This window comes from Callithrix jacchus, chromosome 1 (genome assembly GCF_049354715.1).
Source record: "Callithrix jacchus isolate 240 chromosome 1, calJac240_pri, whole genome shotgun sequence".
Lineage (NCBI taxonomy): Eukaryota > Metazoa > Chordata > Mammalia > Primates > Cebidae > Callithrix > Callithrix jacchus.
In genome coordinates this window covers 207,406,072-207,418,838 of record NC_133502.1, presented here as the reverse complement: position 1 = coordinate 207,418,838, position 12,767 = coordinate 207,406,072, and positions in this window count along the sequence as shown.

Here is a 12,767-nt window from a genome sequence, read left to right as displayed (position 1 = left end):
CTGCCCCTGTGGGGATCAGGCTATCCTTTCCACATGTGCCTGCAGGAACCTCTGGGCCTTGGGACCAGACAACCTCTCTTGGCCCCCATCTCCTTTGGCCATGGAGGTGTGTGCCGGGGGAACCAGGCTTGCCAACCCCTTCCTTCTGCCTTGCTCCTAGGGCCAAGCTGTCGTTAGGGCTCAGTTAACCTGGATGAGGCCCCGGCTTCCTGTGAATCGGGTGCTTCACGGCAGGGGATGCTGACACCCTACCCCGTGGCCCCAGGGATCCCGGGGGGCTAGTGTTGCTCTGTTCCCAGAGCCTCATCCTCTTCCTATTAGAACTGCCTTGAGTTCTTCAGGGGCCCACCCAAGGACTGCCTTGAGAAGGCTTCTGAGACAGAGGAGAGGGGCCCCTGGCCTCTGAAGGACTCTAGGCCCCAGGGGCTGTCACAGGTACATGGAGATGATGGAACCAGCAACTGGCATCAGTGGAGACAGGAGCTCTTGGAGTGAACATCCTGCAAAGGCCAGGAGCCCCGGGTGAGATGAGCAGGGCCTGCCCAGGCTCAGGAGGCACCACCCAGGCACCTGGTGCTATTCTGAGGGTCTCAGCTCACCACAGCCCCTCGGGGAGGTGTCACCTTTCAGGTTCCATCCGAGACCTGCCCCAAGAGGTTGAGGAGCCTTCCCCAGGTCACAAAGCCCCTGGGTGACTGGGCTGGGATTTGAGGCCAGGCAGCCTTCCGTACCTATCCCAGGCACCATCCTCACTGCCTCCCATCATCTGATAGAAGCTGGCACTCGAGTGATCATCTCAACAGGCAGGTGGTGTCAGCTCATTTGATACAGTGGAAGCCGAGCAGATTGGAGGTTGAGTAACTCTTCCAAAGACACCCGGTGAGCCCCGGGTGGGGCCAGAGCACAGTGCTGGGGCACCTCGACTCCCAAGCCCGGTCCCTTCCCACCGGCCCCCACTGCCACTCCTTAAAAGGCACCGTTTGTCATGCACTTTCTACACATTACCTCATCGAATTCCACTCTTGTGAGGTGAGCATTATTTCCATGTCATAAGCAAAAAGAGAAATTGACTTGCCCAAGGTCATGTCTAAAAAGTGATGCCAAATTTGAACCCAGTGGGGATCTGGCCTCTCAGCTCAGGTAGGCGTGGAGAAGTGTGGCAGAGGCCTTGGCCAGAGGCAGGACCTGGACACTGCCCCAGCTCCCTCTCCTTAAAAGGCCTGTTGCCCTGCGAGGTGAGCCGGTGGCTGTGGCTATCCCAGGTTGGCAGCCTCTGCCCATGAGGCTGATCATGGCCATGAGTCATGCTGGCTGTGCTCACAGAATCCTCTGGGTGATCCTGTTTGACCAATTCCAGGACACTGACCTCACCGGAGATGCCGCTGGCTCTGGGCTATCACCCATGGTTGTCCTGTGGGTGCCACGCAGGGCCCCAGGACTGTGGACAGGGTTGGCAGACACCTGCTGAAAGCCTTTAGCCGCTGGGTTGGGAAGCTGGGGAAAGGGGACAAAGTTGCAGGCTTCCCAAGCCTGAAGACAGCCTGGGAGGAGGCCCCTGTATATTTATTCTTGACCTAGTGTGCGTGTGGTTGCCTGCAAAGAGACAGCAAGGGTGGAAGCTCGAGTTTGCGGTGCTGGCTGCTTGACTTCGCACTCCCTTGCACCCCTCAGCTCTGATTTCTGCACTCCCTTGCACCCCTCAGCTCTGATTTCTGCACTCCCTTGCACCCCTCAGCTCTGATTTCTGCACTCCCTTGCACCCCTCAGCTCTGTGATTTCTGCACTCCCTTGCACCCCTCAGCTCTGTGATTTCTGCACTCCCTTGCACCCCTCAGCTCTGTGATTTCTGCACTCCCTTGCACCCCTCAGCTCTGATTTCTGCACTCCCTTGCACCCCTCAGCTCTGATTTCTGCACTCCCTTGCACCCCTCAGCTCTGTGATTTCTGCACTCCCTTGCACCCCTCAGCTCTGATTTCTGCACTCCCTTGCACCCCTCAGCTGTGATTTCTGCACTCCCTTGCACCCCTCAGCTCTGATTTCTGCACTCCCTTGCACCCCTCAGCTCTGTGATTTCTGCACTCCCTTGCACCCCTCAGCTCTGATTTCTGCACTCCCTTGCACCCCTCAGCTCTGATTTCTGCACTCCCTTGCACCCCTCAGCTGTGATTTCTGCACTCCCTTGCACCCCTCAGCTCTGATTTCTGCACTCCCTTGCACCCCTCAGCTCTGTGATTTCTGCACTCCCTTGCACCCCTCAGCTCTGATTTCTGCACTCCCTTGCACCCCTCAGCTCTGATTTCTGCACTCCCTTGCACCCCTCAGCTCTGATTTCTGCACTCCCTTGCACCCCTCAGCTCTGATTTCTGCACTCCCTTGCACCCCTCAGCTCTGTGATTTCTGCACTCCCTTGCACCCCTCAGCTCTGTGATTTCTGCACTCCCTTGCACCCCTCAGCTCTGATTTCTGCACTCCCTTGCACCCCTCAGCTCTGATTTCTGCACTCCCTTGCACCCCTCAGCTCTGTGATTTCTGCACTCCCTTGCACCCCTCAGCTCTGTTGCGCCCTTCAACTCCTTGCGCCCCTCATATTGACCAGGCTGGTCTCAAACTCCCGACCTCAGGTGATCCGCCCACCTCAGCCTCCCAAAGTGCTGGGATTATAGGCGTGAGCCATGGGGCCTTTTCTGCGGTGGCTTCAGGAGAGGGGAGTGAGGAGGGCGGCTGTGTCTCTGAAGAGGGAGGACTCGGCTAAGGACCTGTCAGGTCAAGAGGATGTTGACAGCACTGCTGCCCCTGCCTTTCCCAGCAGTCCCTGCCCCTGCTAGGGGCCAGGGCCAGCTCAGCCCCGACCCCGGCCGCCTGGGGAAAGCTGCTCCAGGAAGTGAAGGTAGTGCTGGCCAGGCTGCGGAAATCCCGCATGTGTGGGCCCTGGGCAGGGAAGGGCCCAGAAAACAATGTTGGGGCTGTGTCCATGGAGGCCAGGATGCTGGCGACGGTCAGGCTGCCTGACCTGCAGCCACAGTTCCTCTCTGCTGCCTGGAACACCAGCTGGAGGCATGACCCTTAGCCTGGCCAGGACTGGGGTCCCTGGCTCTGCAGGAAGCCTGGGCCACTGGTTGTTCCAAGGAGCCTCCGTTTCCAGCCACCTTCTGGCAGCAGGGCCCCTCCCCTACCCCCCACCCCGCCACCCCTCTACAGTGATGGAAGTAGGGCAGCAAGAATCCGATCTGGATTCAGATCCTGCCTTTGCCTCTTCCAAGTTGTGTAACCTTAGGCAGGCTGCTTCTCCATTCTGAGGCTCCGAGTTCACTATGGTGAAATGAGGCTGGCAGTGACTCGCGCGCGTACCGAGGGCATGCTACATGAATCCTCTCTGGTTTTTTTTCTTTTTTTCCTTTTGCATTCCATAGAAATGAACAGAATGGATCCTCTCATTGAGTCTCCACAACCCCAAAGGCAGGGACGATTGTTACTGACATTTTACAGATGAGGAAACAGGCTTGGAGGGCTTAAGTAACTTGGCACGAATGGAGTTCAGAGCTAGATTTGAACTCCATGTGGCCAGACATGGTGGCTCACACCTATAATCCCAGCATTTGGGGAGACTAAGGAAGGAGGATCACCTGAGCCTAGGAGTTCGAGACCAACTTGGGCAACAAAGCAAGACGCTGTGTTTAAAAAAAAAAAAAATTAGCCTGGCATGGTGGTGTGCGCCTGTAGCCCCAGCTACGCAGGAGGTTGAGGTGGGAGGATTGCTTGAGGATTGCTGTGATCTCACCACTGCACTGCAGCCTGGGTGACAAAGTGAGATCTTGTTTCTAAAAAATAAAAAACAAATTTTATTATTTTATTTTATTGTTTTTGAGATGGAGTCTCACCCTGTTGCCTAGGCTGGAGTGGAATGGCATGATTTCAGCTCACTGCAACCTCCTTTGCCTCCTGGGCACAAGCAACTCTCCTGCCTCAGCCTCCCGAGTAGTTGGGATTACAGGCATTTGCCACCACACCTGGCCAATTTTTGTATTTTTAGTAAAGCTGGGGTTTCACCATGTTTGCCAGGCTGGTCTCGAACTCCTGACCTCAGGCGATCCACCACCTCAGCCTCCCAGATTGGTGGGATCACAGGCATGTGCCACCGCGCCCAGCCAAAAAATAAATTTTAAAAGGGGGAAAGAATGAACCCAAGTGTCTTTAATTTCAGATTCTCTTTTTTCTTGCTGATTAGCTATACTGCTTTCATTTTGGGACAAGGTTTGTCACCACTTTGAGCCCCAGTTGCACCATCTGCAAGTTGGGGCTCATGACCGTCCCTGCAAATGAGGTCACAGCACAGCGGGAGGAAGCACGCTGGCACCCAGTGGAAGTTCCAGAAGTGTTAGCTGTGGGGCTTTCTCCTTCCCCTACCCTCAGCCACATCTTAAACAGGAAACACCAGGCTTCCCAAGATAAGGACCCCAGCACCATGGGAGTGGCCTGTGGCTGTACCAGGCTGAAGACCTTACATTCAGCCCTGGGCCCTGGCCCTGGCCCCTGCCACCACCTCCTCCTGCTCTGGAGCTGGCTTGGTGGCGCCTACATCTCCAGCACTCCTAGGGAGTTGGAGGCAGTGACCTCACCCTTGGAGAATGCCCACTGGCACTCACCCTGAACCTGGGCCTCCATCCCCATGCCTCCCAGCACTTCTGACTGACTGCACTCCCAGGCATACCTCTGCAGCAACCAACAGAGCATCTCGTGGGAGCAATAACACCCCTGCCACACAGCTGTTAATTGCCAACTGGGAGACCAGCCAGTTCCCCACCTTCAGCCAGGTTGCTGGGCGAGTTTAGGCAAGTAGCTGCCTCTGGTTTGCCCCTTTACCTCAGCTCCCAGCAAGGAAGCTATACAGTGCCTAGCCTTTGTGCCCATACCGCCAGAGGCTCCTCCCCTGCCTTCTCAGAACTAACACCCGCAGAGGGAGGGATGGATTCCATTTCATACATGCGGAGATGGAGCCCCAGAGAGGTAGTGACTGTGCCTAAGGCCACACCTTGGGAAATGGATCCAGGGAAGCCTGATCCCATGCCCTGCTCCTCCCCCTCTGCCACATTGCTGTCCCCAGGAGGGTCAAAGGATCCCTCCTTTCATGCCCAGAGTGGGGACTTTGGGCCTCTCTCTCTCTCTTTTTTGTTTTTTGCTTTTTGAGATGGAGTTTTGCTGTTGTCACCCAGGCTGGAGTGCAGTGGCATGATCTTGGCTCATTGCAACCTCTGCCTCCTGGATTCAAGCAGTCCTCTAGCCTCAGCCTCCTGAGTAGCTGGGATTATAGGCACCCACCACCACACCCGGCTAATATTTGTATTTTTAGCAGAGAGAGGGTTTTCCCATGTTGGCCAGGCTGCTCTCAAGCTCCTGACCTCAGGCGATTCACCCACCTCAGCCTCCCAGAGTGCTGGGATCACAGGCATGAGCCACCATGCCAGGCTGGACCTATCTCTTTTATCCATTTCCCCCCACCCCCACCCCACAAGGAGGAGGCAGGAGATTCTGTTTCCTGGAGATCCACTCCTAAGGCCAGAATACTCTATCCAGGCCATACTGGTAACCTCAGCCAGCAAGTGTCTGTACGGGCACCTCTGGGCCTGCTGGGTGCTAGGAACTAAGGCAAGCTATGGCCCCTGCCTTGCAGGAGTTCACAGCAAACACATGGGCACAATCTAAAGTCTAAATGCTACAGGGGAGCTGACATTTACCACCACGGTGATAGAGTGCAGACTGGCTGAAAGCCCTGAAAAGAAGCAGATCTGCTAAAGGAATGGGAAGGAGGTGATGCTTGAGAAGGGTTTTTCTTTGTTTGTTTTTGAGATGGAGACTTGCTCTGTTGCCCAAGCTGGAGTGCAGTGGTGTGATCTTGGCTCACTGCAACCTCTGCCTCTCAGGTTCAAGCGATTCTCCTGCCTCAGCCTCCCAAGTAGCTGGACCTACGGGCACATGCCACCACGCCCAGCTGATTTTTTTGTATTTTTAGTAGAGACGGAGTTTCACTGTGTTAGCCAGGATGGTCTCGATCTCCTGACCTCGTGATCTGCCTGCCTCGGCCTCCCAAAGTGCTACGATTACAGGCATGAGCCACCGCGCCTGGCCTTGAGAAGGGTTTTTATTTGTTTTTGTTGGTTTTTTTGTTTTGTTTTTTTGAGCCTGAGTCTCACTCTGTCCCCCAGGCCAGAGTGCAGTGGCACCATCTTGGCTCACTGCAACCTCTGCCTCCTGGGTTCAAGTGATTCTCCTTCCTCAGCCTCCTGAGTAGCTGGTACTATAGGTACCTGCCACCACACCCAACTAATTTTTGTATTTTTAGTAGAGACCAGGTTTCACCATGTTGGCCAAGCTGATTTCGAACTCCTGAACTCAGGTGATCCATCTGCCTCAGCCTCCCAAAGTGCTGGGATTACAGGCGTGAACTGCCATGCCCAGCCCAGTGCCAGTTTATGGAGGGGGACATGGAGGCACAGGGGTCTTTGGGTTATGACCCCAAGTCACACAGCTAGGAAGGAGCAGACAGGATTTAAACCTAGATGGTCTGACTCCGGGGGTTCCTGCTCCTCCCCCCACACCCTCCCCATCCTCCCACACACACAGCAGGAGCTCCCTGCACTCCCAGAGGCACCCTTTTGTGTGTCACTCAGCTCCAGTCACACTGTTAACTTTTCCCCCAGGTCGAATACTAAGGTAGTTTTCAGTTAATTTTTTTTCCATTATAAATGAGGTTGGAACAAACCTGTTTGGACATAAGAGCTTATTTCTTTTGGATTTTATAGAAGTGGGATTTCCAGGGCAGAGGGAGCATTTTATTGTCCCTGAAAGCAGGGAAGGAGTGAAACCCGAGCTGGGCCCCACCTGCACCGCCCACCTGCCGGTTTACTTTGGGGGAGGGGAGGCTGGGAAGCAGGAATGTCCCAAGACTTGGCTCGGCACTGCCCCACCTCCAGCCACCTTTTCGTTTCTGCCGTGTCTGCCTTAGAAAGTTCCAGGCTCCAAATCCTGGTGTTTCTGAGATTCTCAGTTCAAAGTAATGATTTCTGTAGGGATCTGGTTATGGTTTTTTGTTTTATTTATTTATTTATTTTTTAGACGGAGTCTTGCTCTGTTGCCCAGGCTGGAGTGCAATGGTGCTGTCTTAGCTTACTGCAACCCCTGCCTCCTGGGTTCAACAATTCTCCTGCTCTCAGCCTCCTGAGTAGTTGGCATTACAGATGCCCGCCACCATGCCCGGCTAAGTTTTGTATTTTTAGTAGAGACAGGGGTTTCACCATGTTGGGCAGGCTGGTCTTGAACTCCTGACCTCGGGTAATCCAGCCGCCTCAGCCTCCCAAAGTGCTGGGATTACAGGCGTGATCCATGACGCCTGGCCAAGGATGTGGTTATGGTTCTGGGTCTGGGGTGGGAACTGAGAATTGTGTTTTGTTTTGTTCTGTTTTGTTGAGACGTTGTCTCTGTCTCTTACCAGGCTTGAGTGCAGTGGAATGATCTCGGCTCACTGCCACCTCCGCCTCCTGGGTTCGAGCAATTCCCCTACCTCAGCCTCCCAAGTAGCTAAGACTACAGGTGCGTGCCACCACGCCCGGTTAATTTTTTTTATTTTAGTAGAGACGGGGTTTCACCATGTAGTCCAGGATGGTCCCGATCGTCTGACCTCATGATCCGCCGGCCTCGGTCTCCAAAAGTTCTAGAATTACAGGCGTGAGCCACCACACCTGGCCTGAGAATGGGCATTTTAAAAGCCCTGGGGGTCCTGGACTACACTCCAGGAAGACTTGGATCCTAAGACAACAGCCCTCTCCAAGCCCATCCTAGTGCACCTCTTCCCTGAGCACCTTTCCATTCCCTTACCCTTGCCAAGGGGCCAGCCACAAAGGAGGAGCATGCCCAGATCAGGCATGGAGGCTCACACCTGTAATCCTGCACTTTGGGAGACCAATTGCTTGAGCCCAGGAGGTCGAGGCTGCAGTGAGCCATGATCGCATCGCTGCACCCCAGCCTGGGCAACAGAGAAGGACCCTGTCTCATAAAACAACAGAAACAAAGGAGGAGCCCAGAATTCTGCAAGATGAATGAATGACATGAGTAACCTTACCAAGGACTTGTTCTGTGCCAGGCCCTGTGCCTCTCTTCTCCCCAGGGAGGCCCAACTGGACCTCAGCATCTCTGCCACTTCCTATGTGACCTCGGGCACCTCTTTGTGTCTGAGCCACTGTGTCCTCTCTCCCCTGTGAAACAGATGTATGAGTGTTTTCCCATATTATTTCCCTTATTAGTAGTTCCCATCTCGAAGGGTCCCTATGATGTAGAGATGGGGAAGGAAGCTACCAAGTTGGGAGCAGGAAGGGGAAACGGAAGCCCAGAGAGGGTAGGGGCCTTGCCTGGGCTCAACCAACAGCAAGAGCAGAGAATCCCGAGGTGGCCCTGAGCTCCCACTGCCAGCCCTCGGGTTGCTCTTGACTAAGGCTGGCAGTGAGGTTGAGGGAGAGAAAATTATTTCTCAAAGTGGTGGTTGGGGAGGGACAGGAACCAGTCCCTTTGGGGAGTCTTTTTCCCAATGGACAAATCCCTGGATTTCGGAAAGCTCTATTTCGCGCCTGCACTTAGTTGCCCGGCTGGGGGACCCCGTACAGCCTGGGAATGACCGTGAAATAACTGCCCAGTGGACAGCGCTTGCTCTGCACTTGGCCCTGACCGCTCAGCCACAGCCAGGCCGGCCACAGAGCTGCAGCCCTCAGCCCACGCGAGCAGGGGCCTGCGAAGGAGGTTGTGGGGCGGGAGGCTCTGCTGGGCCAGGCTCAGGCCCTTTCGCCCTACTCTGGCCCCACCCCCACGGGCTGTGGGGAACAGGCAGAGAGGCCAGCTTCCTGGACTGTGGCCCGGGAGGAAGAGGCAGGCAGGGCAGGAGCCGGGGCTGCTCCGGCCAGGGTAGCCTGGGAAGCTGAAGCTGGTGTTTGGCTCATGAGGCCACAGCGCGCCTCCGCACTCACTCAGGCATGCGTGGCCTCTGGTGCCTCCTCTCCAGAGGATGCATTTCCCAGAACTCAGCTCTCCCCAAGTCACGAGCTTCAGGGCGGGAAAGCCCTCAGGGACCAGCTCCAACTGCCTGAGTAGACTGAGAAGGTCCAGGCCCAGCCAAAGGAGGGGACAGGCCTGAGGTTAGCTGGTGAGGGGCCAAATCAGGAGGGGGTTCTTCAGAAACCCTGGAGAATCACTCCCTTCCCCAGCCGTCCAGGAACCAGACTGTTAGCATGGTGTCTACACATCCATCTCCGCCACCCGGCTGCAGTACCAGAGTTGGGGTCAGCCTTCTCTCAGTTCCTGGTGCCAGGCCTAGGGCTTATGCAGGAGTAGCGCGTGAGTCCCTGTCAAACTCCTACCTGGGCCACCGTTTTTGGGTTTTTTTTTTTACAGAGTCTTGCTCTTTTGCCCAGGCTGGAGTGCAGTGGCACGATGTTGGCTCACTGCAACCTCCACTTCCTGGGTTCAAGGGATTCTCCTGCCTCAGCCTCCCGAGTAGGTAGGACTATAGGCGTCCACTGGCATGCCCAGCTAATTTTTGTATTTTTAGTAGAGACGGGTTTACCATGTTGGCCAGGCTGGTCTCGAACTCCTGATCTCGTGATCTGCCCGCTTTGGCCTCCCAAAGTGCTGGGAGTACAGTGTGAGCCACTGTGCCCAGAACAGATTTGGGTTTTTAAGGACCTGGGCTATGAAGAGAGCTTGGGCGGACACTCAGGTGTTGAGGAGACTGTGAGGTGATCTAATGTTCTTATTTCTTCTTTTTTTTAAATTAATGATCTGGTCTCTGAATATCAGTAAAGGTGAGGTACTGTTAAGAAGTGGACTGCAAATAGCAATCACACAGATTTGGAGTTTTTTGTTTTATTTTGTTTTTTGAGACAGAGTCTCACTCTGTTGCCCAGGCTGGAGTGCAGTGGCGCGATCTCGTCTCACTGCAACCTCCACCTCCCTGGTTCAAGCAATTCTCCTGCCTCAGCCTCCAGAGTACCTGGGAGTATAGGCGCCCGCCACCATGCCCGGCTAATTTTTTTTTGTATTTGTAGTAGAGATGGGGTTTCACCATGTTGGCCAGGCTGGTCTCAAACTCCTGACCTTAGGCAATCTGCTCGCCTCAGCCTCCCAAAGTGCTGGGATTACACTGTGAGCCACCGTGCCCAGCCCAGATTTGGGTTTTTAAGGACCGGGGCTATGCAGAGAGCCTGGAGGGAAAATATGGTGCACTGCGTAATGCCAGTAGCTTCCTCTTAGGATTAAAGTCTTGTCTGGCCAAGAAGGGCCCAGTTAGCCAAACACTTCCGATAGATCCACAGCTAATCATTAGCGAGGCCTGGGTTCAGCCTGGCTAGGAGACTTCCTTTGTACCAGTTGGAGAAAGGCACCTGCTTGGGGCAGACCAAACTGGGGAAGCCTCCACACGTAGCTGGCAGGCACAGGCTAGCTATCTGGGGGCTCCAAGGTGAGCCCACTTTTTTTTTTTTTTTTTTTTTTGATACCGAGTCTTGCTCTATTGTCCAGGCTGGAGTGCCGTAGGGCGATCTCAGTTCACTGCAACTTCTGCCTCTCGCATTGAAGTGATTCTCCTGCCTCAGCCGTCCCAGTAGCTGGGATTACAGGCCTGTGCCACCACACCCAGCTAATTTTTGTGTATTTAGTAGAGATGGGGTGTCACCGTATTGGCCAGGCTGGTCTCGAACTCCTGACCTCGTGATCTGCCTCGGCCTCCCAAAGTACTGGGATTACAGGCGTGAGCCAACGCCCCGGCCTCGTGAGCTCACTTAAAGGACCCTCCCTTGGCTACCTAGGGAGGACCTGCGGTCCAGGGAGGGTGAAGGAAAAAACGCCCCACAGCACAAGGCGAGTCAGTGCCCTAGCAGGGCCTGAAGAAGGCAGACCCCTGGAGAAGGTAGGCACAAGGTTTCTGCAAGTTGAACCCCTGCAAGGTGGAGCCCGACGTGGGTCTTAGCCTGGGTAGGGGTCCCTCTCGGGACCTGTGGACGTCACTGGGGAGTCTCCACCTTCGCAGAGAAGTCTCCCCTAGAGGTTCCCCCAGGCCTCGGGGCGGGGCCAACTTTGTGGGACGCCCCGCCCCCGGCCCGCCTGGCCCCGCTCCTCCCGCGCCGAGCCTGCCCATATAAGGCAAGCACCGCGCCGCCGCACCCTTTATGGAGTGGTTGTCGTCACCTGCGTCCGCCGGACTTATACCGCTGCCAGCCCGCCGGGGGCACCTTTCCAAAGCCACACCTCTCCGTGCCTTTCTGCCAGGAAGTGCCGCCCCTGCCCAGTCAGCCGTCCGCTGGGAGGCCGCCCAGGCGCACTTGACCCCCGCAACACACGTCGGCCCCGCGCACCTGCTCCCCATCGCGTCCGGATGCGCAGGAACCTGGGACCAGCGGAACAAGCCGAGTAGGGCTTGTTCGGCCAGAAAGTTTGGTTGGGGGATGGAGGGTCGGGGAATGCGCTGGATTACCCACAAGCCAGGAGTCGGGGTGGAAGGAATCAACCTTCCTCCAGGACCGCGCCTAAGGGCCCAGCACTGAACTCACCTTTAGAAAAGAAACCCACCTACGCCACGTTGCGGAGCGCGGCTCAGCAAAAGCCAGTGCTTTAGAGCTGCATGGCCTCGGTTCAAATCTAGCTAGGTTGCTTACTGGTTTCGTTATCTGTGGGCAAGTTATGTAATTTTTCTTTTTCTTTTTTTAGAGACAGGGTCTCGCTGTGTCGCCCAGGCTGGAGTGCAGTGGCACTGTGAACTCACTGCAGCCTCCATCTCTGGTCTAAAAGTGGTGCTCCCGACTCAGCCTCCCCAGTAGCTGGGACTACAGGCACGTGCCACCACGCCCAGCAGTGACAGGTTGGGCACTTACTGTAGTGCTACTCTGGGTCGGGTGGGTGAACAGGGCGCCTCTCCTCTTCCCATCTGTGGCCAGAAGGGGGGAGATGAGAGAGGGAGGCTTCTGAGCCCCTGGCAGCTCCAGAGCCTGGCTCTGCCCCGGTGGCGCACACCTGCAGCATGTGAATCCTCCCCGCCAGAGCGCCCCTAGACTGCCTCTAGACTCAAGTCTCCTCGCCTGGGTTATTACTACCCTCGATTTCCAGATTCCCACCCCAGGCATCCACCCATACAGCAGAACCTGAAGATTCTTTATGAATCTGACTGCTTGTCTCTGTCCTGTTTAAACCCTCTTACCTGCCTGGCGCGGTGGCTCACGCCTGTAATCCCAACACTTTGGGAGGCCACGGTGGGTGGATCACTTGAGGTCAGGAGTTCAAGACCAGTTTGGCCAAGCCGGTGAAACCCAGTCTCTACTAAAAATACAAAAATTACCCGGGCATGGTGGCAGGTGCCTATAATCCCAGCTATTTGGGAGGCTGAGAGAAGAGAATCACTTGAACCCGGGAGGCAGAGGCTGAAGTGAGCCGAGATCGCACCACTGCACTCCAGCCTGGGTGACAGAACAAGACTCGGTCTAAATAAATAAATAAATAAGTTACTTAATTAAATAAAATTATTAATTTAATAAAATAAAATTAATTTTAATTTTATTTATTTATTATAGACTTAATTAATTAATCTTATTCCTACTGTTCCCCAGTGCGTGCAGGAGAAAGACCCAGCCCATAGGTGGCCTCCACGTTCTGGGGCCATAGACCTCTGGGCTGGTCCAGCACTTCCTCCTCGTACTTGACTCTCAGGCCGGCCTGAACCCTTTGCCGTTTCCTGAGT